We start from the raw sequence: 27,969 nt of genomic DNA, 5'->3' as shown, positions 1-27,969 counted from the left end.
GCAGATGTTTTCATTTCCTGTCTTTCACTTATGGCAGTCAGACTGACTGTCTCTTGCTGATATTATACTTTATTTAAAAAATTAGCGAGAATGCTTATAAATAATACACTATTTTCCAAATGCATTCTTAAAATGATATAAATGTTTGAATGAAAGACTTTGAAACTACATAAAATAATTGATAAAATAGCTACAATTCCATTCAATCAAAAAAATATTCTAAAAAAATTATGTTAATTATTACTTTTTAATATTTACAAAAGTATATTTATGCGTTGTATTTTATGAAAATTAAATGAATTAGTTTTATATTTTAGAATGCAAAGGTAAAAGAAAAGGTAAGACCCTGTTATATTTATAAATATTTAAAAAGAACCGAATAAAAGATTTAAGTCAGATAAACAAAAAAATTTTAAGTGAATTGACATGCTTTTGCAAAAATAAATAATGCACATTACACTTAGAATGATCCATATTTGACAAAAAAAAAAAAAAAAAAAAAATGAAATTTGTAATCCATGTTTACTTACTTCATGATGAACTTTACGTATATTCTTGATAACAATCACAATTTAAATATTTTCAGAACATAATTATTAGCTAATCACTTAATTTATATTTTGAAACATTTACTGTTTCATAATTTTTGTATAATTTTATATTTATGTGCCATAGACTACTTTTTGTAATAAAATGCGTTTTTTTTTTTAAATAAACTTCTACTTATTCAGTACTTTCGTTTATCCGTCAGACCTTTAACCGGATTGACGAAAGACTACTGCTCATAAGAAACTGAACAAATCTTCTTTTCCTTCAAACAAATCTGACACAGTCTTGAAAATAAGTCATTTGGAACTTAACTTCCAGTAAATAAATTTTAAAAAATATATACAATTATGTATTAAAACAAAAAAAGAAAAAAAAAAAGGGAAACGAATTTTCTTTCTCTCAAACCTTATTTATAACCTTTAAAAAGTCCTGACCTTATCTTGAAAATGAAATCCATGCAGAATCTTAGCTTCAATAAAAATTGGAGCAAATTCATAATTACGTTAAAAAAAATAGAATAAATCTTCTTCTCATATCTTTTTTTTTTTTTTTTGTGAAGTGGTTTAACACATTCTTGAAAAAACGTCCTTTTTTTTTAAAAAAAAAAAAATCTTAATTTCCAATAAATAAATAAACACCTCTTTAATAATGTACTAATAATATGTGTAAAAAAATGTGAAGAACTTTCTTCTTTTTATTCTTTTTTTTTTCCTTCAAAAAGGTCTGACATCGTTCCGAAAAGAAATCCTTTTAGGATTTTAATTTAAAATAAATAGAAAAAATAGCTCTTTAATAACGTACTAATACATAACCGTTACATACATAATGAATTATGTAAAAAAAAAAATGAATGAAATGAAAATTTCTGTCTCTCCAACCTCAGTTCTAACCTTTAAAAATGGCTTCTCAGCTTCAATAAAATTCTTTTCACCATCGTATTGGAACAAATTCATGAATTACGTAAAAAAAAAAAAAAAAAAAAAAAAAAAGGAATGTATTTTTTTTACTAAATATTTTTTCCACTGAAGAGGTTTGACATGGTCTAAAATAATGTCCTTTTTTAATTTTTACTTCCAATAAATAAACATCTATTTAATAATGTATTAATACACAATTATGTTTAAAAAAAAAGGAACGAATTTCTTCTCATTCTCAAATTTTCTTTTCCTTCAAAAAAGTCTGACATGGTCTAGAAGGGAAGTCTTTTTTGAACCATACAATAATTAAACTTTAAAAAAAAAAAAAAAAAAACATCTTTTTAAAAATGCACCTATGCATAATTATGTAAAAAAAATGGAACGAATCGTCTGTTTCTCAATCTTGGCCCTATCGTTTAAAAGGTCTGACCTGATCTTAAAAATGATGCTCTTACAGAACTTGAACTCTTAATAAGAAAATCCTTTTCACTATTGCATAGATACAAAATTCATGAATTACGTAAAAAAATTGGAACGCATTTGCCTGCCTCTCAGCTTCGACTGCAACCTTCAAAAAGGGTGAAGCACCAAAACTGAAAGCGCAACTTGTCTTTCAAAAAGGGTTGTGTTCAGTTACGCCCCGCATGCGACATCCTGAAGAACCGCATTGTCGCAGAAGGCTGGTCCATCCTTTCAGCAGAGTCCTCGCCAAATGACCTCAGCTTAAACACCGTTCAACTCTGTCACAAAAGAAGAATTAGTTAGGGTCCATTAAGATACAAAACGCTGCTACTGACTTTTTCTCATTCACTTGCAAGATTGATGAACTTTTAACTGTCAGGGATCCCCCCCCCTCAGTTCTTTGAGACTGACCCCACGGACAGACACCAGGCGTCTCTTCCCTTGAGGGAACTTTGGCCAGGACGTTGAACATGACCGACCACCTAGTCAGAATGATTTCTTCTCCCCTTTCACCAAATGGGGTCATTATTCTTGAAGACAAACTGCACTGGCAGCAGAACTAATTGAAGCTGTACAGATAAGCTGTTTCTGTTGTTGAGAATTAGAAAACTCATTAGAGAATTTTGCTTTCTCGAATATAAATTCTCTCTAATGTAATTTCTTTGTAAAAGACATAAGCAAAGAAATATACAATAAGTGTAACTCAAAATTCGCCATGTTAACTTAGAATGTAGTTGGACAAGACCAGATTAATCCCAGTAAGCAATGCAAGTTTTGGCATCTTTTGCCTTCTCCAAACTACCAAAACCAGATCTTCAATCCCTTTAAAAGCAGTTATTAAACAACAAATATCATGACAGATTGAAATAACGAAATATTTAATTGTCGATAACTTTCAATACAAGTGGATTCAGAATCTCGTGTAAAAATAAAATTTAAAAATAGTTTTAAACAAAATGGCAAAATCAAGATTTTCTTATACAGCAGGTATTCGCATAACCACTTTTTTTTTTAATTCGTTCTAGGGACTGCTTTTTAAAAATTGATAACGAAAATAAAGGACCAGAAATTCTTTAAAAGAGGACTACATAAATAAAAAGAAAACTATTAAACGAAGAAGACCTGTTAATGGAATTATGCGACCAGACTCCAAAATCATATTTTAAAACATCATTTGTCCAGTTTTGAACAAAAATGTGGCAACAATATCCATCAATTTTCAAACTTACACTTAGGCATTTGGTGAAGTTCTCAACTTCTTATCTGTATGAACATCTTTTTCAATTTTTGTTCTTATTTTAAACAGTTTCGTTCTTATTTTAACGGTTATCTTATTCGGTCGATGCATAACTTGATCGACAGATTTAAATCAAAATTTCATATAAAACTTCAATTCTAATAACAAGATCGTGCACAAATTTTCATTTATTTAAGTCCTTATGTTCATTAGTTATTATTCATTAGTCCTTTGCATTATTATTTTCATTAGTCCTTTGCATTATTATTTTCATTAGTCCTTTGCATTATTATTTTTATTAGTCTTTTGTATTATTATTTTCATTAGCCTTTGCATTATTATTTTCATTAGTCTTTTGCATTATTATTTTCATTAGCCTTTGCATTATTATTTTCATTAGTTCTTTGCATTATTATTTTCATTAGTCCTTTGCATGCAGGCGAATATATAGATCAATAGATGGTCTATTGGTTGATGAATTTGGTCCAAAATTCGATATGGATCTGTGATTTTGATGCCAAATTTGTATTCCAAATTTTATCCATCCAGCTGTTTACTTTTGTTGTTATCATGTTCACTTTCGTACGGACGGCCAGGCAGACGGACTTTTTTAAAAATTAGATTTCGCTCCCAATTTAATAGGACTCTTCACATCTCGTGTTAAGTCCAAATACCAAATTTCATCTGTATAGCTCAAAGTAATTTTGAGTCATTGTGTTCATAGATATAATTCAAAAAAAAAAAAAAAAAAAAACGTGCTCTCCAGACTGAGGAAGGCCTGAAAATGTGGAGATTTGCCAAAGTCACGAGTTAATTTTTTTCTTAACGATTACCAATGTGTAACTTCTTTGTAAACTCTTTGTATAACTTCGTACACGCGAAAGTAAAATCGATCTAAGCCATGAGTAATATGTTCTTTCTGGAATAGTCTGTTAAACTGTCTCCTTTGTTACTTAATGGTAAAATGGTGTCTGGATGGAAATATAGATTTTTTTTTATAGAGAAATGTCACAATAACTACAGAAAGTTTTTTAAAAAAAATTTTAAAAAATCTTGTAATTTTATTGACAAAATTTTACGGATTTCACTTATTAATACATTCTCATTTCCGTTAGAAAATTAAAAATTTTTTTTCCATATTACGAGATATTTTTAATTCTGTCATAAAAAGTATCGTTGACATTCTCATACGTTTACACAGTACGATGCGTTTTGAGTTTAGTTTTGTAGTTTTTAGAAAATAATCGATTGTGAATTTTGAATACCGCGAACTCTTTGAGTCATAAATTTCATAATATAAATCTAAAATTTTATCGTCAAGACCTTAGACCGAATTTTATTTATCCTCATTAATATATTCTATTCTTTGTTCTAATTAATATTAAATTATTTTCAAATATTTATATACTATAAATTTCATTTCTTGATTTTGATTTATCGTGTTCATGTAACACACAGACGGACAAATAGATAGCCTACGCTTTGAATAATTCAACCCAAAATTAAGTACATAAATGCACTTTGAGTACAAAGATAATATATTAAAACCCCTCATCTTCTTCAGTATATTTTTCAGTTAACATGTTCACGGACGGACGGACATGTTAATTCAAAAACACATGCCCGTCTTTCCTTGTTCGAATAACATGTCCGTCTGTCCATGTTTTAACATGTTTAAATCTTTTTGTCACTGCATTTCATTCAAAATTTAATAAAAATCGATAACTCTGGAGTAAATATCACATAACAAATTTCATCCAGGTAGCATGTTGCGTTTCATATATATATGAGAAAAATGTAAAAGACGTTGATTTGTGAGTATATGTGAGGATGTTCTTTTTAGTGAAAAATTTCATTGATTTCCCTCCTTCTTTAGCTCCTATTCCATTTGTTTCTAAATAATTTTTTCTCGATCCAGAGCGATTCGCTTTCAAAATCTAAAGAGTCCCTTTACCAATTACCTGAAATTTCGCAGGCATTGAAACACGCCGCTGAATCCGAAGCTTGGCGCAAAATTCTAAATATAATTGACTGTGATTGGTCTACAGCGGTTGTAAAAGAACAATTCTTATGTGTATTCGCACAAACGTGCTTAAATTCAATTCGATATGTGAGCAGCAGCATATTGCGTATGGGAAGTGATCGAATTTCTCGCTTTAATGAATGATTATGTAAATGCTAGTTATTACCTAACAAATAGTTGCAAAAGGATTTGCTGCAAGGCGATATTATTTTACATCCCTTTAAATGCTGCGCCATCAGAAACAGGAGAACAAAATGGATAAAAAAAGAGAGTATTCTTTTATTTCTTTACAAGAATCGTTTTGTGATTTCAATAATCAACAAGTTATCGGTTAATGACCTCCAAACAAATCGAACATCGAACCCTTTAGTTAAAAAATTACTACTCTTTGCTTATTTTCTTAGTATTACTCATTAGTTAAATTATTCATTTATATATCCCACTAATTAATTATTAATTAGTATGTTTAAAATCAAACAGTTCTGAGAAATATTAAATGCTTCGAAAAGTCTTTATGAGATGCAATTACAGAGACACTAATAAAAATCACTGACTTAATAGATTTTTATAACTATTCATTAAGAATTTTTTTTTTCCTTTTCCCCTTTACACTAAAATTATAACATTGATACTAATTAATTAATCAAAAACCTTTGTTTGAGAGTTATTTAATTAATAAGAATAAAAAACAAGTATTCAGTGAATTCCACAGAAAAAACGGGGGAAAAAATCGATTTTTCCGTGCAGACAATTTTCAAAGAGAGAGAGAGAGAGAGAGAGATTTGGTTGCCATAGAAACTTACGTAATTCAATTGCGATACATAAAGTTGCATATTTCAGCAATTTAAAAATAGTATTAAACATAGCTTCAACACTAATTAGTAAAAAGTAACTTTTATATTTATCTTAATGTCTTTCTTTTATTTGATATGGAAAAAACATACTTTATTAAGATCTTTAAATAAAAATATAAGTAAATGCGTTGTTCTTCAAAAAAGAAAAAAAGAATATTCTTTTTAACTTTCTCATATAAAAATACCTTAAGGAAAAAATTTCATATGGAAAAAAAATTAAAATCAAAATTTTTATGTATATCTATATTTCAGACCTTGTTGAACTCAAAGGGGGAAAAAGCCTTTTTATAATTAAGGTGATATTTATTTATTTTTGTATATCTAAGGGTATATGAACACAATACACAAAAACGCAAAAAAAAAAAAAAAAAAAAAAAAAAGAAGCTAAATAAATTTTGTCAGTTGGTTCCATTATTAAAATTGCAGACCAAACATGACGATGTATTGATAATTGACCTGTTGGTAAGCATGTGAAACCGGTAACTCGTAAACATAACAAACAATATAAATAAAATTAGGAATGTAATGTTGAGACCAAAACAGTAGATCTATGCCAAATGTGAGACAAAATAGATTTAAAGAAATAAATCTAAAAGGCATATTAATTCTTACCACTAAAGTACGAAGCTAAAGGCAAAAAGATCTGCATTTTACAAGTTAAAGAGAATGCGAAGAGAGAAAAGCTCATTGACAGTTAACCTTAACCATTATATAACAAATTAAATATTTAAAGAATGTCAGAATCAGTGATTAAATATTCTAAAATTATAAAAACACATGAAAAAAACTGTTTTAGAAATTTTTTAGCCATATGTTTTTCTAAATGTTTTACATAAAAGAATAAATGTTGTAAATAAAAATATATAATGTAAATAAAAGAATGAAAGATATTATTAAGAATCATAATATCCATCAAACGATAGATTTTTTTAATATTCTTGCAACAACAACAACAACAAAAAAAAAAGAAACCAATTAAGTCAACAAAAAAAAAGTAAGAATATTCTTTTAGAGGAAAAAAAAAAAACACTTTAAACATGCAGACGATTTAAGACAACTTTTAAAATAATAGCCTGCAGCCGAAACACAATGAATTTCAACAGCAATAAATACATATAAAAATGTATGAATAGACTATAAAATTCATGCTATTTATTCTCTCCTCTTATATGTATATTTTATGACAGAAACGATGCTATCGAAATTATTCGTTCAAGTTTATAGACAGACGAATAAAAATCAATACGCGACATTTTTTACTTCAAAACTAACCCGGATGTCCCATAAAGTGTTCTTTGTGACAAGAGAAATTACGCGAATTTCAATTAACCAGGAAATTTTTCTTCTTTTCGATGAATTTCCGCTGTTAGGTGAGATTTTGATGAGGAAAAAAACGGCACACTACGATTCCATTGAATAAGGCGAAATGGACCGCGAATAGGATTGGTGTCAGGTCCTAGATTTGTAATTACGCATCTCACATGTAGTGTTGAGTTATACATGTGTTTCTAATAATCGAAGAAAATACTAAATTTATAATTCTTTTTTTTAGACAGAGATTTTATAAATAGTAAGTATTTCCAGTGTTACTATTTTATTTCAAAGAAATTTCATATCATTATTTGAATTTTAACGATTTTTTTTTTATTATAAAATGAAATAATTTTTAAAAACTTTCCTAGTAAAAGAAGACCGAAAAATTTCCCTCAATCCAAAAAAAGAAACAAAAAACAAAGTTTCTATTAAGATTTTGAAATATCTGGTATCATGATTGCAATTTTTGATATGATTTTTTAGGCCTTCTGAGGATCTGTAAATCCCATTATACAAAATTTATTCAAAAATTCTCTACAGGCGTAATGGTTGGACTGAGAGCTACCAAATTTGGTACAAAGCTTTTTCTTTAGTAGTAAATGCTCTCTAAAAAAAGGTTTCCATGATATTAATTATATTTTAATTAATCAAAAATTAATCACAATTTTAATGTTTTATTCTCTCTAATTTCAAAGCATATTATCACAAAAATACTATTTTTATCCTAATTTAAAATTAAAGCCATTTGCTTTACAGTTATATCAATTTTCATGCAATTTTTTTAATTAACAATTTTTTGAATGAATTTTAAACACTTTTTTGTAACATTATTTAGCACATTTTAATCGAAAATTGTAAACGTTTTTTAGCACATTTTAATGACGTTTTTATAAATAGATAACTTTTTCCACAATTTTTCCGAAATATATTACAGCATTTAAAATAAGAATGATTAAATTTCTTACTCCAATAAAATGAGCCTTGTATCACTGAAATTAAATTTTAACGAGTTCAAAAGGAATCAAATTTTATTTTGAAATACATTTTGTCACTTTTTCTAGATGAATAAATAATCTGCTCATTTTTTATTACAAAAATTCAAGTTGCCGTTATATCCACTGCATTGAAATCCTTCTACGAAGATATTAAAAGCAGCGCCATTTTGAAAAAGCAAATTACTTCTTTTACGTCCAATTCGAACTAGATTCGTTTCTGAATATCTTGCCATTTTCCAGAAACTCATTATTTTTAATAAGTAGTCATACGATATTAAAAATAAGAAACCTTCTGCTTAAATTGCTGATTTGTTGCAACTGCATATAGTATAGATGGAAGAATAATGAACAAAATAAAAAAAAATAAAACAGAATTCGTAATTAGTTTCATTTACTGAAAGAGGAAAATCAATGAGAAACGGAAGAAAGAAAATGTTTTGTATCATCTCAAATATTAAAGTAAAGATTAAACAACTTTCCCGGTAGAAGTTCTCAGAATGTTTTGAGTTACAAACAGAAATTTGTTATGATCAGAAAATGCTACTCAGAAATAATTTCGAAAAGAATAATAAAACATTTTGAAATTTTGGTCTTCAAATTCATTCGTATTGATAAAAAAAATTTATTTCACGATCTATAGATAGAATTATTATGCATATATGCACATTGCATTATTAAAGAGTCTAAAATATCGTTTGCAAAAGAATAAATTGAATTGATTATTTGAGAATAAGGACAAACTTTTGTTAAGATAATTTAGACAGAATTTTTAATGGAATAAATAAAGGAAATTTATATGGAACATTTATTTATTCGTAAAAGTTAAATTATTAGTTGTTTCTCATGTTTACAGTTTCTGAGTTAATCATTATTATTTTTTTTCCGAGAAACAAACTTATGGAAGTTGGATTTAAAATAGAAGGAGGTTAAGAACCGCTGGTTTATGCAATTCTGAAAGTTGGAAATAACAAAGCCTCTGAAAACCAAGTAACAGCTGTTCCGTTAAAGGAAGTTATGAAGTTTTAACAGTCACAAAGGTTGAGATAAAGTACTTCGTATTCTGACAGAATGTTTGAGAACACTTAAATATTTATCATAAATATTCTTTCTGTATCTTATCATTGAAAAATAGTGTCATTTTTCACATTTGCACATGTCAAGAAATGAAAACCCAGCAAGATTTTGGGATCAAAGTGCTAACTTTATCTTTGACGTAATAATTTTTCCAACAAAATTTTCGAAGGGTGCTTACAAATACACATTAAGACGAACTTACAAAATACTTTTACAAGATTTTTTTTAAAAATAAGTTTCAACACAACACAAAGGATTGGCTTTTTAAGTTGCAAGCCTGAATTAAAAACAAGCTGTCATAAGTATCTTTAAATTTCGACATTATCTGTTCCAGTGCAAATACGTTGTGTGGAAAAAAAATGTATCGTCTTTTACATTAAAATTTAATCTTTGAACAGGTGTTAAATGAAATACATGTGCTAAGAAAATTGTAAGAATATTAACTCTTCACTGCAAGAATTTTTTCTACATTTTTTTTTTTTTTTTGATAATATACTTAAATCAATATAAGAAGTATTGGAAAAATGATTAAAAAATTTTAATTCTGACTTGATTTTTAGTTAAAAATACCTAATTTAAACATGCTCAGTTAGAATTTCTTAACGAAAAATTTGTTCAATCAGTTATCTAAATTGACAGAAAAAAGATAAAAGTAAGGTTAAGCAGTAACTGTAAAAAAAAAAAAATCGGCTTATTTACGTGTTAAACTGTTTGAAATATAGCAAATATTTTTTGAAAGCAGTGGATAATTCAAGGATACGTCCATTTCATTTGAATTACGTAGTAAAACTTGCTTTTCAAATAGCAATTTAGATTATATTTAAATGATGTCACCTATTTTTTAAAAAAGTGTCCTACTTCATTTTCAGAACAACGATTAAATCTAAGAACTATTACTATCTAAATATTTTTATAATTTGAAATTCTATCTATTTGTTTTTCGATTTTAATATGGCGAAAAATGGGCTTATCATTTATTTGCTTTTCTGCAGTTATTAATTTTTTAAAAATATTAAATAAGTTTTTATCGTTCCATCTTTAGACGTTTTAGCGTCAAAAATTGTACATCTGACACAGTTAATATTTAATTTTCTTTTGATAACAAATTATTTCACATAACTTGCAAGTTTTTTAGCACAGGTAACGTTTAACCGATCAAAGTAAGATTAGCAACCGATTTTCATTAATTTTACATATCAAAAATAGGTGAATTATTCGAAATTTAATTTTAGTTTGATATCATCTTATATTGTGACCACAATGCAGCCGACTAGTTTGAAAATGAAATTAAATTAGAATAATAAATACAAGAAATAAATGTGGAAAATCCTCAAATGTCGTTTAAAAATAAATAAATTTGACCAAACGATTATTTCGATTTCGTTATTTCAACGAATTAAAAAAAAAATAACTAAAATAAGAATAATTATTTAAATATAAGTAAAAGCAAAACTTTCTGTAAAAAAAAAGAAAGAAAAAAAAACCCATTTTAAACGAAAAATGACTGCACGTTTACATAACAATTCGTGACAAGACAATTCGTGTTCAGGATAACGAATTGGAATGAAATATTTACTAAGATTATTTTTATTTTTCTATTTTCTTAAGCATTTGTAGAATATAACTATTAAAAATATCTTCTTACTTTATCTTAATCAAAATAAACTCCAATTTTGTCAGGTGATGCAGATGCATTATTTTTTATTCATTGATTTTGACTTTATTATTTGACAACGGACAAGCTTCTATTTGAATCTATGATATGAGGTAGATTCAATGAGAACCTTGCGCCATCACATCAGAATTTTATCAATTTAAATACAGCTTTTAGTTTTTACTTAAAAAGAGGACAAAAAAATTGAATTTTTGTCTTAGAAACAGTTCCTCGTAAAAAGAGATTTGGTTTAAAAGAGAAAGTTTTTCTCGTGAGAATATTTATAAACAGAAAAAAGTTTTAAATCGTTAAAAGGAAAGGATTCGCGCCGTGAATCCGAAAAGAAATGGTTCTTTATACTAGAGGAAAAAGTTGGCGGACAATTGCATGCAATTTAGAATTCTCGTAAATTTTGGCAACGTGCACAATGTAGCACCTTTTTTTTTTTTTTTTTTTTTTTTTTTTGGCTATTTTGGAAATAATTTAGAAAAATTAAAAAGGTTATTTATATTTGCAGCTATTTGAAGAAACAACGTGTATTCTCTTTACTTAAGTAAAATGGCTAAATAAATGTTTTCAAGTGGCATACAACTTTTTTCGAAGGTTGAAATCCAAGGATCATAAGCAGAGTGATCCTAGAGAAACTCATTACAAATCTGATTTTTTTTTTTTTTTTTTTTTTTTTTTTTTGAAAAATTTGGCTAGGTAACAGATTTAGACTTTAAGATCGTCATGTAAAACCTTACATCTGTCTTTTTTACGGCATTTACAAATAGTATTGACTGCTAGTTTTGAAACATTTCCAATTTCCTTTATCTCAAGATGATTATTGATCCCCAAACGGGGAAGCCATAGTGTAAGACTGCTCAAATGATATCTCGTTCCCGAATTTTTTTCCAACATTCGTTCGTTTGTTTCTGACATAATTCGTACCCGAATCTTATTTGCAATGTGAAGCGTTCGCTAAGCGAAATAAAATTTTTTTTTGTTGGAATTCATGTAAAATAAAACAATGCCTTCCATTCAAAAGAAGAAAAAAATTCAAACACATTTACAGCAATGACATTTATTATTTGTAATATATGGTTGTTTTTTTTAAGTTTTTGTTTTTATAAGAAAGTTGTTTTAAGACATTAGCCTTTGACTACGTTTGGAAATTTGACGAAAATGACATACAGCATTATTGTTCGATAAATTTGCACCGCGCATAGCTACTGCCTGATTAAAATGATTGAATAATTTTCCATACATCCAGTATCTACCATATTTCACTGGAAGGTAGTTGCTGTGCTGAGGCTATTATTTCCTTTTCTCAGGACCAAATCTCCTCCGCAACGTTTTACTGTGACACAAAATGCAGCGTCATAAGCTCTTCGGTAAATTTGGCTATAGATGATATTGCTATCCATCTCTAACGTCATGATCTTGGCCAGATACACAATTCGTCGATTAAGGCGTGACAAGCACTTGGTTAATCTCCTCGGAATCGTGTTCGACAACGCTATCTGGCTTAAAATTCCATGTAAATATAAGGGCTCTTTTCAAACAAATGAACTTTACAGACTGACACAAGGAAATCCAGTATATGACGAAATGGTTCCTCCTCGAAACTCGTTTTACGAAACATTATTCGTTTTAGAGAGTCATTTTATTAGATTTTATTTTGCTCGTTTCACTAACCATTCGTTATGGAAGACGCTCGTTATCCGAACTTTGACTATATTTGTAAAGCAAATATGTTTGATTGCTGGTTTGCTTTTCCAAGCATTGAGTTTACTCAGAGAAACGTTAGTCGCTTGACCTTTATTATTGATGTAGAATTGAAGATTAATTTAAAGTCTAGCAAGAACCCCATGTATTTGTATCCCCTAACACAAGAGTCGGATTGATAGGATTTGATTTAAAGGTGGCAAATCATATTTTTTAATGAAAAAAGAGGAAAGCACATTTATTTGGATTAAGTTTGATTCTTTAGGCATCGAACGACATCTATAACTGCGGTTTATAGTTTTAAAGCCTTTTAATCATGATTCAATATTTGGTCATAATTACGGTATCATCAGCTAAGTGATAATGTTGAGTCTTAGAAATATCATTAACGAAAATAAGATGTAAAGTATTTGGCGATACTTTTGGTGAAAATTGATACTGGTACTGGTAATTTTGGCGGTAATAGCTTTCCCTTTGGGCGATAATAGAGCAGCTCTTGATAGGTTTTGAGGGAAGAGAAACTTTCTATTTGTAATCAAAAATTAAGAGAATCACATGGTATTATTTTTGATTATTTGAGCCGAAAAACTGAATAGCTTGAGCTTGGAGATCAAGACATTATGCCAAATTTTAAGAAAAGCTTTGGCAACCTTCAGGAAAACTAATCTTTGATTTCAGACTTTGAAAAGCTATCAGGAATTAATTCTACAACTTATAATAATCCTTATTTTTCTGTAGAAAAATAAAAAGTCATTTCCTAAGCCTTAATATTTTCCACAAAAATAAAAAAGTTACATTTAAAGTTTTCTAATGAAATAAAGAATCATAACAATTTTTTGATGTACTAAATAATGCTACTGTAATCGCGATTAATCAAATTAATTAAATAATTATGTTTATAAATTCCATAAAATTAGGAATTTCAAATTCAGTTGCAAAAACAGAATGTCCATCAAACTCATTTGCAGTTAATTAATACCATTTCATTAAAAATATGTATTAATAACGATTGCTTTTCGATTAACAGCTAATTCAGTATACCGGTTTTAAAAGATAGTATTTATATCAAAACTGGTGTAATTATCGTTTGGCAAATATTAACGTCACGACAAACGTCAACATTTTTATTGCTGTTTTTTTTTTTTCTGATAAAAAAAAGTCAACTTTCTATCACGTGAGAATTAAACACACGATTATTTCCACACTACCACTAAAATAATAATAATATTTTTACAACTTAGCCATTTTTTTCCCTGTTTTACCACCGTGCCAATCAGTCCATTAATTCCGCAGAGTACCAAAATTTTACTGCTTCCATAAATTTACGTTGAAGAAAAACAACACGAAATCTTCGCCAAATTCAGACAGATGCCACAGGCTCTCTATAAAAAGCGTTTTATTAATGCGTGCACGAAGCGTGGAGCTCGAAGCCCTACACATTTTGTGACGCACGTAATCGTTTGGTGCCCTTGAAAGGTTTCAACAAGAAGGATCAAGATCAAGGTCTTCGCCTGCGACGTAGAATGAAAGTACTCCTAGGGATGTTTTCGGCTGTTTCTTAGAAATAGGTCCCGGATGATGAGTTGTGGGAAAGGATATGAAAATCGTCTTTCATTAGACTTGAGGGTTTGGGGGTATGTTGCAGCTGTGTGATGAAGATTGGGAGATAGCAGAGGATGCGATAGCATTAGGGGCGACAATAGTAAGATTTGTTCCCTAGACAAAATTACTACTGTTAAATATTAAAATTGCGATGTGTATTTATAAATTGAGTAAGTTATGGAATTACTGTGGTTTGAAATATAAGCTATAAAAAATAATAAAAAGCATGGAAAAATCTTTTTTTTTTTCATTGTAACTCAGTGTATAAGGTATTTTTTTTAAACTACTGAAAGTTAAATCTTTATTAATGTTATAAATGCATGTGTGCTTTGTTTTGTCTTTTAAATATACTTAGGAGGGTGGAAATTGGCATTTCGGGGCGATTTTTGTGAAATTTTAATTAATTAAAGATAAAGTGAAATTTTAAAGTTTTCCCACCACAGTTTTTCGGTAGATTTTAAATTTTTTTCGAGTTCCAAAAATATTACGGCATAAAAATGCATTCTAACTCGATTTAAAATTCAAAAAATTGTCTTTTTAATGATACTAATTTGATAATAGTGCAATTTTTTTCTCTTTTATAGCAATTTTTTCCCAAGACTTTTTGTTTAATTTTTAACAATCAAATACATTGTTGGTTTAAAATTCAATCATTTTCATTGTTTTATCAAATATTGAACAGTGTGATTTTTTTCCTTTTTTGTAAGTTAAGAAAAGAAAGTTTGTGTTAAAACGAAAAAATGAAAAAAAAAAAAAAAAAAAAAACGAATAAAACAAAATGAATAAAAAAGTATAGTTACAATATCGCGGAATTTAGAAAGGGGACATTTGCGTTTTCAATAAAACTGTGACGTCATGGGACTGTTTTCCGTTAGAAAGGTCCATGTACTCAATGAACAGAGCTTAAGGAAGACAGTTAAAATAACACTTCTTTAATGTTAAGTTGGCAAAATCATGGATATGAAATTATATCTAAACGATTTATCCAAAATCAAATATTCCATGTGGACCTGCTGGCTGGTAGTAGTAATTAGTAAAGAATTAACTACTATTTAATTACTTCACAAAATCAATATTAATATCACTTATCTGCTTCCTAGTATTTGTCAACAAAATTTTGAGAAAGTATTTCATACTTGGAAACAGTGAACAAATTATTTATGAATTTAATTTTTATTTATACAGATTTATTTTTCTATTTTACTGAAGACTGATAAATTTTTTTCTTGACTGTAACAAACTTAATAAAGTCTGGAACTTCTTTTTATTTAAACCTCAATTTTCCTTCAATCCCGGGTCGTAAACTAGAGACTTCGCAACGTGGGATTTGAGGGTGGGTGTATTCACTGTTATAGTTACAGCTACACCTACAAAATGGGATAAGGTAACAGTAGCTTTTTATGAGCGTTTGCTAAACTGATTCAGAAAAAGACGTTAGTTTAGAAAGCGAACAAATTTTATGCCGTAATCCGGCCGATTTTATTTTGGCGCGTTATTTTATCAGCTCCCAAACAGATGCTGCATTGTATCGATATAAATCGAATTACAAGTGTCCGCTATTGAAGAATACAGCTTTGAAGCTGAACATTTAGTTTAGTTTATTATCTCTAAAAATGCCAGACATCGGCGCGTGTTTGAACTAAATTCAACTATTTATCGACAGTCTAAAGTTTATTTACTGGTATATCAGGATTTGGTTTTAATAATGATGGCTTTCCTGATCAGGGACTAAGTCAAACACCATTTTGGAATAAAAATATCAATTTTTTTTTAATTCAATATTCTTAATACCTGAATTTTGATGAAACATTTTTCTTTATAAATTTGATTACATTTTGTTCCTACTTTCAAGTTTTGAAGCGTTGCACTCAATTTTGTATTTACACACTTTTTAATGTTACTTTACATCTTTAAATACTTTTTTTTTTTTTCAAATTATAAATCTTGATAAAAAATATTCTTATGAAAAATATAAATAATAAAAACATATTCTTTGTTCGAATTTGGTACAATGAATATTAATATGTATTGCAGTTTTTAAACTACTGTTGCTAAGCGATCTGCTCATTTAAAAAGATTTTAGTTTAATTTAGTTATATTAACGTCTCGTTGTAAAGCCACATTAGGACTATTTTGGGACGGACCTCGTCATTTTGAACCGCGGTCAGATGACGAGGACGACACCTGAGCTGGCACCTCTCTCCCCACACCACACCAGCGGGAGGACGTTTGGCATGACGGATTTAATGTGCAACAGACCCCCTTACACGACGATTCTTCGGTAGAATCGGGTCCCGAACCTGAAACCCTACGGCTCACATGCCGAGACCTTACCACCAGGCCACCGCGGCCCTAAAAAGATATTACAGTAGTTTTAATGTTTTATAAAACTAAAACAAAAATAAAAAGTTTCTTGGGGGGGGTATCAATGGAACTCCAGTATTTAAAGATTGGATAGAAATGCAGCTTATCTCTCAGTTCTGGATCTAAGTTGTATATCTCGTAAGTTATTTGCGAAATATTTAAGAAATAGCTTCATAAACTTCTAAGCTAGAAAATTTTTGCTTTACACATTTATTTAAAAAAAACTCTTCCCAATTTTCAAAACATTTTTGGCTTTTAATAGATATATTTTTATTCCATTTGCAATTTTTCAATCTATATTATGCAAAAAAAAGTATTAGAATATTAAAAAATATTTTTCAAATGATTCATTCAAGCATAGTTACATGCTTCATTGAAAGTTCTTACTTTATCGTATACTGAGTATATAAAATCAGTGAGTATACATTATATATATATGTAATGATATCTCTAAATCTAAATTAAATATTAGTTAATTTTACCAATTTTTATCTTAATTTAGCCCGTATTAACTTCATTCTAAAGTATTCTCTTTTTCCTCATCCAATTCCACCTTTATTATTTAATTAATGCGCCACGAGCTCTGCAAAAATGCTTAAATCTGCACTTTTCCACACTACGAATAAAGGGATAAAAATCTGCCAACCTTAAAAAAAAATTCTTTTAAAAGATACATATTTCGCCTATTCATATATATATGAATATAAACCTATTTCATTATATATATATATATATATATATATATATATATATATATATATATATATTGTTACGAATCTGTGATGCAGCTTCCCAGCATAGTTGGTTCCATCATCAGAAAGACAGTTTTACAGTCATCTGTATTAGACGGAGTCCGGGTGTCGCGTCGGAGGTCCATGAGCTAGGCGACCATTTGGCGACTTGGCGACTTTGGCGCAAAAATAGATTATACCCGAAACATCGAGAATTTTCCAGAGCCGTCCAGTAGGAACCGAGATATGCCTCGAACTCTGATTGGTTGAGAGGCTTCTAGCCCCGCCTCCCGAGACCTATAAAAGGAGGCAGCCGCAGCTGCCAGAGGGTAGTCGAAGAGTAGTCGGGATCGACGATGAAGAGTCGTCGGAATCGACGGTGGAGAGTAGTCGGAATCGACGGTAAGGAACTGGCCTTCCAGAGATAGGCGGAGCAGCGACGGAGTCAAGCTAGTACTGAACTAAACTTTGCACTACTGTCTGCAGCAGAGTCTTGTTGTGTGCTGCTGTTTGCACTTCTCGCAGCTGAAGATAATTTTCTTCTCTGTGCCGTATATAGTTGCCGTCTTTGTGCTGTCCTCTGAGTCTTCGTGTAAATAAACGTCGTTGTTTCTTTTTCTACTGCCACCTGCTGATTGAGCGTTCTCCACACCATATAACTTCCACTAACCAAAAGAACCACGGAAATTTCGTAACAATATATATATATATATATATTTGCTTTGAAATGACGATAATTGAATAACGCAATGAGTTAGGTAAATAAATTTCAATATTCACACAAAAAATGTAAATTAAAATTAAATTTTGAAATGAATTTACTTGTTTGCGCCTCCATGGGTATATGAATTATTGCTCAAAATAAAATCTATCAAATGTTATGAATCAATCTACTCTAAGAATACAATCTATCGAATGTTAGTAAAGTATTCTTGCTTTTGGAACTGTAAACTATCCGAATTATTTGTGACCCGGAATAATTATTTAATTGCCCCCCCCCCAAAGGAGGTTATTTTAGAGAAAAAATATTAATAAAAGTGGTATTCTTAAAGTGTTCTTGTAGATTCCGAAATAAATGTGCTATTGCCCACCCCTACATAAAAATTGTGGACCTTGGGTAAAGTTCAGGTGTCATCCTCGTTATATGATCGTGGTTCAAAATGACGAAGTCCGTCCCAAAATAGCGTTAGTGTTGCTTTAAAAGCGGAATGTTAATATAACTGAACCAAAAATGTATATTTTCGAATTCAGAAAGTCTAGAACATGGCAATTTATCAAAATGTCGATGTTAAATTTATCAGACGTTTTCAGTGCTTTGTGTTTGTGTGCATTCCATATACGAGAATATAAAAAAAGTTATTTTGTATTTACAAAACCTGTTAGCAAAATATTTATTCCAATATATCAACAAATTCATCGCGGCGCAGCTGTCTCGTGTCATTCAATTGTTAAATTCGCGGGAAAATCACATGCTCCAGATTTCAGATGATTAAAAAAAAAAAAATCGTTTGAAAACCGGATAAAAATATTTATCTGATCTCATATCTGACCCGTAAGTGAAAGTCCGGGCCTGGTTTTATCGGGAGAGGAATATTCTATTTAGAAAACCACCTCCGAAATCGGCACTTTGCTCGTATGAAAAAACAGAGCGCCAGAAGTAATGTTTCACCGTCAACAAACCATACCTCTTCTGCTAAGATGATCTGTACTTACATTCTAGATGAAAACTGTTCACTTTTTTTCAGTTCTGGAACTGGAAACTGTGAACGAAAAATCTTGCAATTCAAAATAATAATAATAATAATATAAAAAAATGATTACATTTATGAAACTAGCGGGAGTGGTCTCCGAAAAATTTTCTCGCATACTTTCTAAAAAAAAGATGTTATCCCAGTGAATGCCTTACATAGCATTGGGGTTCGATAGTTACGAAATATCAGCCTTTGGTGTTAATATAGCATTTTTACTGAGTGTATCGTGTCATCCTTGGCGAGTGTTTTGGCGATTAATCCCTGGTATGCGGATAAAAATATCCAAAAATAGAATTTGGTTTCAAGCATATTCAGGCGCCAAATTTGATATATATAAATCACTGCGTTTTTAAGTTAATCGCGTTTGCATGTTTCTAAAAGTACCGACCAATAAACAGTCAAATCCATGTTGGATTTCGTTCAAAATTTGGTAAAAGTCTATGCTAAAGATATTCTAGACATTCTAGCTCTCTTCGTTTTGTAATTATCGTATCAAATTATATTCGAACAACAGGACAGACAGACTTCCTCTAAGCAAATTTTACACAAAATTTGATAGATATCTACAAATTTGGTATAAAGAACATTTTACTCAAAATTTGATAGATATTTACAAATTTGGAAATAAAGAACATTTTACTCAAAATTTGATAGATATCTACAAATTTGGAATAAAGAAAATTTTACTCAAAATTTGATAGATATCTACAAATTTGGTATAATGACCTTTTACTCAAAATTTGACAGATATCTACAAATTTAATATAAAGAACATATACCAAATTTCATCTTTCTAGTTCAAAGTCTTTTTGAGTTATCTTTGTCACAGACAGACAGGCGGACGGACATGTTCTAAAAATATGTTTTTCGGCGGAGGGTCTAAAACGTGAAGATTCATTCGTCAAAATCTCGAATTCGAATTTTTTGTCGATTACTGTACTTTATCTATTCTACTCTATTCCGAGAAAGTAAAAATGTAATTTTATTTTTCATTGAAACCGTTTTAGTGTCATTGAAATTCATTGAAACCATTCATTTCATTAATTCTTCATCGAAACCGTTTTGAAAGGAACATTCCAGAAATACGTCCCATCGTATGTTAGTAAAGTATTCTTACTTATGGAATCGTAAATTATAAAGATTATTTGTGACCGGACTTGATCAGGATAATTATTTAAATATCCAAAAAAAGTGGTTATTTCGGAGAAAGATATCGGTAGAAGTGGTCTCCATTAAGTTTTCTTGTATATTCCGAAACAAAAGTGCTATCGTTATATAATCCTACATAAAAATATATAGGATTACATATATAAAAGGATATATATATATATATATATATATATATAATCCTACATAAAAATTGTGAACCTTGGACAAGGCCATGAAAACCATGAATACTCAGTTTTTTTTTATAATTTTATTTTAAGAATCTGTTAATTCTAATAATCCAGCTGTTTGTAAATGTCATAACTTTGAAATTTTTCGATGACATCGGAAACAGCTGTTCCGAAACCAAAAATTTTCACTGCATCATTCTTAAGAACAAACTTCATTTTCCTGATATTACTCACACTAGATGAGTTATCGAAAAAAAAAAAAAAAAAATCCTCGTATTTTAGATGAAAGTTAGGAAACAGGAGAGAAAATTCCCGACAAGGTCACCTTTCTGAGATCGGTTTTGACAACCTGGAACGGTGACTGCATAAACTGCTGAACCGACTCTGGAAATTGCACCATAGATAAAATGCATATAAATAAACTACAACATGCAAACGATTTTGCAAGGAGTTAAAGTAAATGTATAAGGCAGTTCAGAAAGGTTCGGTATTGCAATATATATATATATATATATATATATATATATATATATATATATATATATATATATATATTAAAGCATGTTTCTAAAAAAAATGACATTTATTATTATTTTTTTTATTAATCAGAAATTTTGACATCCTGTGCCAAATTTAAAATTCTGATTTCCTCTTTTGCAATGTAATAAAGAAAGAATTATAATCATCATAATATATATATATAACGCTTTTCCCATGTTGTCTTGTGAATAGATTAATTAGAGTAATAGTGTTTAGATTTTAATTGGATTAGAATATGCTGTTAGAAATGTAAAAATCTCGGGCAAGTTCATTAATGCCCAATCTAACTCAAAGAGGGTGTAAATGGTGGGGGTTGAAATTTTCATTTCGCTATAAATATTGCGCTTAGAAATATAAACCTCATTAGCCAAATGAGAGCCTCGTTAAGACGAACAACTTTCGCATTTAAAGCTTTTCGATAACTTAGAAGTTGGGGACTGAAAAGTGATTTTCTAGCCGTAATTTTGAGTGCTTCTAACACCAACAATTTATGTTTCCGACATTAAACAACTTATATTTTTAAAATAATTTTCTTACTCAGAAAATCCTTTATTAATATTCGGAACTAAATTTTTATTAATTAATTTATTTATTAATTTTACGCATTAGGATTATATTTGTCTCAACTTTTTGAGAATCACTTAGTCTTTACATATATTGTCAATTTGTTGCTAACTACTATAAAAACAACTCATAACAATTAGGCATACGTCGGTAATGTTTATCTCAAATCAATCCTCTGGAATTTGCATAGTTATCATCTAATGTTATCCACAATTTTAATGATGGTTTTTTAATTTGAATAAGCCATTATTAACAGTAACAGTGCTACCGCAAGATTAAGCCTAATTTAGTAATCAAACAAAAACGATCAGGCACTTGCTACCAGATAATTCCTTCCTGCAATTTTCTATTTAATTTTTTTCTTTTAACTGTCTGGAACATGTGTCGGTCTGATGCAAACTGTTTGCCTCAGTCTACCTTGACATATGAGACAGAGACCTTGAAATTTGTCTCCATTTTAATGATATTATTAAGGCATTTAAATGCTGCTCACAATATTAATTAAGTGCTATTTTCATTTTTGTTCCTTGTCTTTTAAATTCAAAATTAACGAGTATCTAATATTCAGTATGCCTAACCGTAAGATTTATACTGCATTTAAATTGTGCAAATTCAGTTAAATGCGCTCGTATATATTTGACATTTGAAAACATATGAAAAATTTTGACAAGATGTTTAAAAACTGTAATCAATTTCAATATGTTTTAAGATTTCATGATAAAACCAGTGGGAATGGTCTCACAGAAAAGTTCTCGCATATTTTCTAGCAAAGATGTTATTCCAATGAAAGTCTTACACGGCATTGGCATACAATAGTTACGAAATATGAATTTTTGGCGTAAATTTGGCCTTTTTACTGAATCAATTGTGTCATTATTGGCGAGTTATTTGGCGATTAATCCCTGTCATGTAGTTAATAGTATATAAAAATCGAATATGTGTTTCAGGCATGTTTTTCTCAACCGATTGAAACAAAAATTTGATTAAAAAAACATTTGTAGTTACAAAATCCTATATCAAATTTGATGTGTTTAAATAATTCTGTTTTTAAGTTATTGTTTTTACATGCTTCTGAAAGTACAGACCGATGGACGGTCAATTTCCTATTGAATTTTGTTCGAAATTTAATAGAGATCTCCATTATAAATAAAAAATATGTGTACCTAATTTTATCTACCTAAGTCTCTTCGTTTTGTAGTTATTGTGTTAACTTATATCTGAAAATCCTATGAACAGATTTTACTCAAAATTTGATAAAAATCTGCAAATTTGGCTGTAAAGACCGTGTACCAAATTTCAACCGTCTAGTTGAAATCTTTTTTGGGTTATCTTTGTCCGAGAGAGACACACAGATGGACATTTTCCAAATATATGTTTTTTTAAATTCAGGGAGATCTAAAATATGGAGATTCTACAAAATCTCGAGTTCGAATTTTTTGACTTTTACTATACTTTCTTCATACTACGTATACGAGAAAGTAAAAAAAGTTGAAAAAAGTTAATAAATAAAAGAACTACTGAAGATAACTGTATCCGTAAACGTGACATCTTAATTATGTAACGGACGAAACATTTAGAAAAAGGAATTATGAAAATATAATTATAAATTGAGCAAATTAATTGTAGAATTGGTGTTATTCCAAAGAAAATGGATGATGTTATACCGAGGGCAAAAAAAGAATTAAAGATATTATTTAGAAAAGATTTTGTGCTCTATATCTTTTCAATCTGATTAGATTCATTCACTATTTTTATTGGAGTGAATTACGCGTTAAATGTCTTGCACCAGTTTAATTAAAAAAAACATATTGCACATCTTGAAGCAACAAAAGACATGACGTCTTATTACAGCATAAGACAAAACGTGATTAGGAGTAAGATAAAAAGAGACGCATGCGCATGCGTCTTTTATATCATTAAATGAATTGACAGTACGTCAAAAATAACTCAACACATTAAGTAGAAAATAGGAAGTTTTGCAAGAAGAAAAAAAAAAGAATTTCGTTAATTTAATTAATTAAATAAGATCTTCTAGAGGTCGCGTAATCTCTTTCTACAAAATCTGATTTTCGTTATACATTAAATATTTCCTTTTATTTACAAAGAGAAAAACAAAAGGGAGAAATGAGAAATTCTCCAGATTCCAATTTAATGAAATAATAAGTTTATTGAATTCCATTTGATTACATTGAATTCTTTTATTTGGAGATAATTCATCAGAACGGAATGCAGGTAGATTCTTTTTGTACAATTTGTTTCTTTTACCAGCATTCCAGAAGTTCCACAGAAATAAAACTGCATTAAAATAGCATAACTAGAAGTAAGAACACACATTCGATTTAATTAAATTACGTCATATTTCTTTGCAAACGATAGGATTAAATTGGATTCAAGCCTTCACATAACTTAACGCGTATTTGTTTTCCGTAATTTAATTCCACGCAATTCGAATGCTGCAAATAAATAAATAATTAATTATATAGTTAATGAAATTCTTCAATATATTGAAAATGAAAGCTTTTGGAAAAGAATTTATTTTTCTGATTCTAGACTACGTATCGTTTGGATTTATAAATATTGTCGATTCATTGCTACAGTTGCATTGGGAAGTATAAATAAAACAAGTTATATTGTGTTCGTTAGTGATATAATTGATAAAAATCGAATTTCAGTCAATAAAATCATTTAGAAATTCCAGAATCTAATAATAAATGCAGAATACAGTTTAACAAATCATAGAAAATTAATAATGATATATTATTGTATAATGTTTAAAAAATATTTATTATTTTGCTGGCAAAAATAACAAATAAATCGACAACATAATTTTTTAAAAAAAGCCGTTTGCCGCGAAATAAAAGAAAAGAATTATTGGGTTTTATTTGTAAGAATAGAAGAAAATATACTGCTTATCATAATTTTGTTTAAAAGATTTTGAAAAATTTTTGCATTATAATTTTTTAATGGAATTTAATGAATTGACTTGTTTTTGAATCTTGGTGCATTGCATAGGATTGTAAATTGAAAAAAAAAAAAATCTTGAAGCAATTCAACAAAACAAAATATTTCATGAGATAAGAATAATTTACAATATCTTTTTCTCCTTCTTTCTCGAAATTATAAGAATGATAAAAGAAAACTGTTAAAGAAAAAGCCAACATAGTTTTAATATCTACATATAGTGAATGTTAAAATTTTGACAAAAAAAAATGAAGCACAAACTCATTAAATTAAAAAACTTAAAAATTCAATTATTTTTTTAAAAATTAACATACATTTAATGAGCCTATTTTGTTTTCAATAAAACTTTTAATATATTGCAAAAAGTATTTATTATTTTTTTTTCAATATAATTGCCAAAATTGTTTATTTTTTGTATGCAAATATTCATTAAATGCTATAACCCTCACATGCATTTTCTTACAAACATTCGATATGGTTTTTATTATAATTAAATAATAAGATTAATTAACAAGATATGTACAATTGTAATAAAACTTTTAGATAGAACAATTCTATTTAAGCATTGTATGAATCATTCTTACTCGGATAACATTTTTTTGGATATTTTAACAAAGTTAACATAGAACAACATGACGTACAAAAAGTGACAATGAAAAAAAGTATATATATCAGAACTTGACGTACAAAAAGTAACAATGAAAAAAAGTATATACATCAGAACTTTCTTGTTTGAAACGATAAATAAACCAACATTGTATGAATTCTATTCTGTTAAGTATTATATGAATCATTTTTATTCGGAATGCTTATCATCAATTCTATTTAATTTTATCCTACAGCAATTCTGTTTACGCATTGTATGAATCATTCTTACTCGGATAATATTTTTGGATATTTTAACAAAGTTAAGATAGAACACCATGACGTACAAAAAGTAACAATTGAAAAAAGTATATATATATATATATATATATATCAGAATTTTCTTGTTTGAAACGTTAAATACAACCACCATCAAGTTAAAGAAAGTCTGACCGTTAGTAATATTTTTCCTTTAAATCTGGTCTGCTATCGGAATCAGAACAATTCTATTTTAGAACAATCAACGGGACATTTCCCACGAAAAGCAATTCTGAAATAACTTGTGCTCAGATGTTGGTTGTAATAGCCGAAGAACTATTATCTACGTTTCTATATTTTGCAGGGATATGCGACTTTCCTAGTGGACTATTTCCACGGCTTTTCTAGTAATGATAAGAAAATGAACGATAATGCATCGGCAGATAATTTGTTCATCTGGCCAATATAACAGATATTTCGTTCTATATTTGTCTACTACGCGATATAACATAAGCTTTTTTTTTTTCGTAGAAGGTCAATCAACAATGTTTCTCGGAATGATAAATGAAATATAATATGGATTATGCAATGAAAATAGGGTTATTTATCGTTTATTAAAATAAATGGATTATAATTTTTTTTATTTTGGTTAATATTTTAGATATATATTACGAAGAAGAAAAAAACAGCTACTAAGGTCTGAATTGAGCAATAACAAAATTGCAACTTTAATCGACTCTTGATAACTTTCGCGAAATTTTCAAACTTCGTTAGATGCTGTTCGATTGAAGGCCGTTAATTCATACTACCAATCAGAATCCAGCTAGTTTTCGATTATTCTAGTTAAATACTTGCATATGAGTATCTCTTTTTTAATTGTTTATTACTATTATTATTATTATTTTATTTTATTTGTTGTTTTAATGTATTGATAATTATTCTTTAGCTAATTCATTCATTAATTTGAAAATCCTGGCGATATATTTAGATGCTAAAATGTAGCGACAAAATCGCCGAATTTTGCCAAATTGGTGTGAGTATTTTTCAACAATAGTCCTTCATATAATGCCAAAACTAAAAAGTGTCGAAAATTTGTTTTCTGACAACATTTAGAATCTTTATCTCTAATAATAAAGACGAATGTGTGTGTTGTTGTTCTACTAGACAAATCATTTGACCGCTACTAAATTTGGCATACATTTACTTTAAAAAGTGAGAAAGTGAACCTCTAAAATTTTTAAAAAAATTTAAATTAGAATTTTTATTATTTAAAAATTAAGAAAATACTTATCATTTTTTAACGTTAACTTCCGAAAATATTACTGTACAAATTTTAAAAACTGTCTGCTTAAAGACACTATCAGTATAAGATATGCCCTCCCCTAACTGCAATGGTTGCTTCGAACCGTCTCTCCATACTGAGTTCCAAATTGTTCAACAATTCTTGAGGTAAGAGTGCCCATTTCTCAATCAGCATCTGTTTCAGTTGTTGGGTGTTCCCCGGAGAATGTAATCATGCCGCAAGGCGTCTCCTCAAAGCATTCCAAATATGTTCTATGGGATTTAAATCAGGAGAGAATGCTGGCCAATCCATTCGAGGGATATCTTCCCTTTACAGTAGCTATTGAACATCAGCAGTCCGGTGTGGCCGTGCATTGTCGCATGGGGAAGGACACACATGGGGAAGGATCACCTCCTTATAATATCGATCTCCGGTTACAGACCCTCGGTCGAAAACGTGGAACTCAGTCAGCCCGTTCAGCATAATACCTCCCTGACAACAACTCCAGGACCATCGTAGTGTAAAGTCTCGATCCAATAACAGGTAGCGTTATGACCAAATTCTTTATTTACAGCTTTATTACATAAAAACAACTCTTTCTAATCTAGGTTAAATGAATGATGCTATTTACAACACGAAAATTAAACAAGAATAGTTAATCGAACAATTTCGAAGGAAACAACTTTACAAGAACAGCTAACAGGCTGTTGGCGTCTTAGGCTACTCCAGGGGTAGCTCTCGGAATCCACCGAATTTGCTTCGGGTGGAATTTTACTCAGAAGTCCGATTCACACGAAGCTTCTCTCCTCTTCTTCCGAAAAATCTCACCTTTTATTTTCCTCTCAGACTCCCTGTTACCCAATCACCGTTCAGAACAACCTGAATCGTCTCTGGTCGCCCGTGGGAAATGTCCATTGATGATCCACCCTCCACAATGGGAAAAATGAAGGACATCTGGAGTGTTTGACACTCTCGCCTTTCGAAGACACGATTTATTTCCCTGGGAAACACACGTGTGGTTCCTTATCTGGATTAGCACTAATTGACCAGATGACCGTACTTAAAAGGAGGGTCTTCCATTTGGCAATCTGGAGGCACTTAACACTGCGGGAGTTTCGTTGATGAAGAATGGCCCGGAATGTAAATTATCGAGTGTGGGAAAAAGGAATGTCACAGTGGTCACCCAGGAAGAAGCTGAATCATTA

The 27,969-nt window shown here is 29.4% G+C and overlaps 1 protein-coding gene across 3 annotated transcripts in view; it reads left to right on the top strand.

Annotated features, from left to right (window-relative positions):
• The window catches only part of LOC129974967 (uncharacterized), a 123,015-nt gene that overhangs the window by 63,799 nt on the left and 31,247 nt on the right, over positions 1-27,969 (top strand). The window contains exon 1 of one of the 3 annotated variants that reach the window (XM_056087794.1): positions 14,421-14,491. The exons of 1 other annotated variant lie outside the window; for it this stretch is intronic. The gene's annotated coding sequence lies outside the window, so the exon portion shown is untranslated. Of the gene's footprint in view, positions 1-14,420; positions 14,492-27,969 lie in introns of those variants that run through there. One more of the 3 variants, XM_056087792.1, reaches the window with a different exon arrangement.

This window comes from Argiope bruennichi, chromosome 7 (assembly GCF_947563725.1).
Source record: "Argiope bruennichi chromosome 7, qqArgBrue1.1, whole genome shotgun sequence".
NCBI classification, from domain to species: Eukaryota; Metazoa; Arthropoda; class Arachnida; order Araneae; family Araneidae; genus Argiope; species Argiope bruennichi.
Note: the sequence above shows the minus strand (reverse complement) of the source record. Positions and strands in the feature narration are given on the sequence as shown.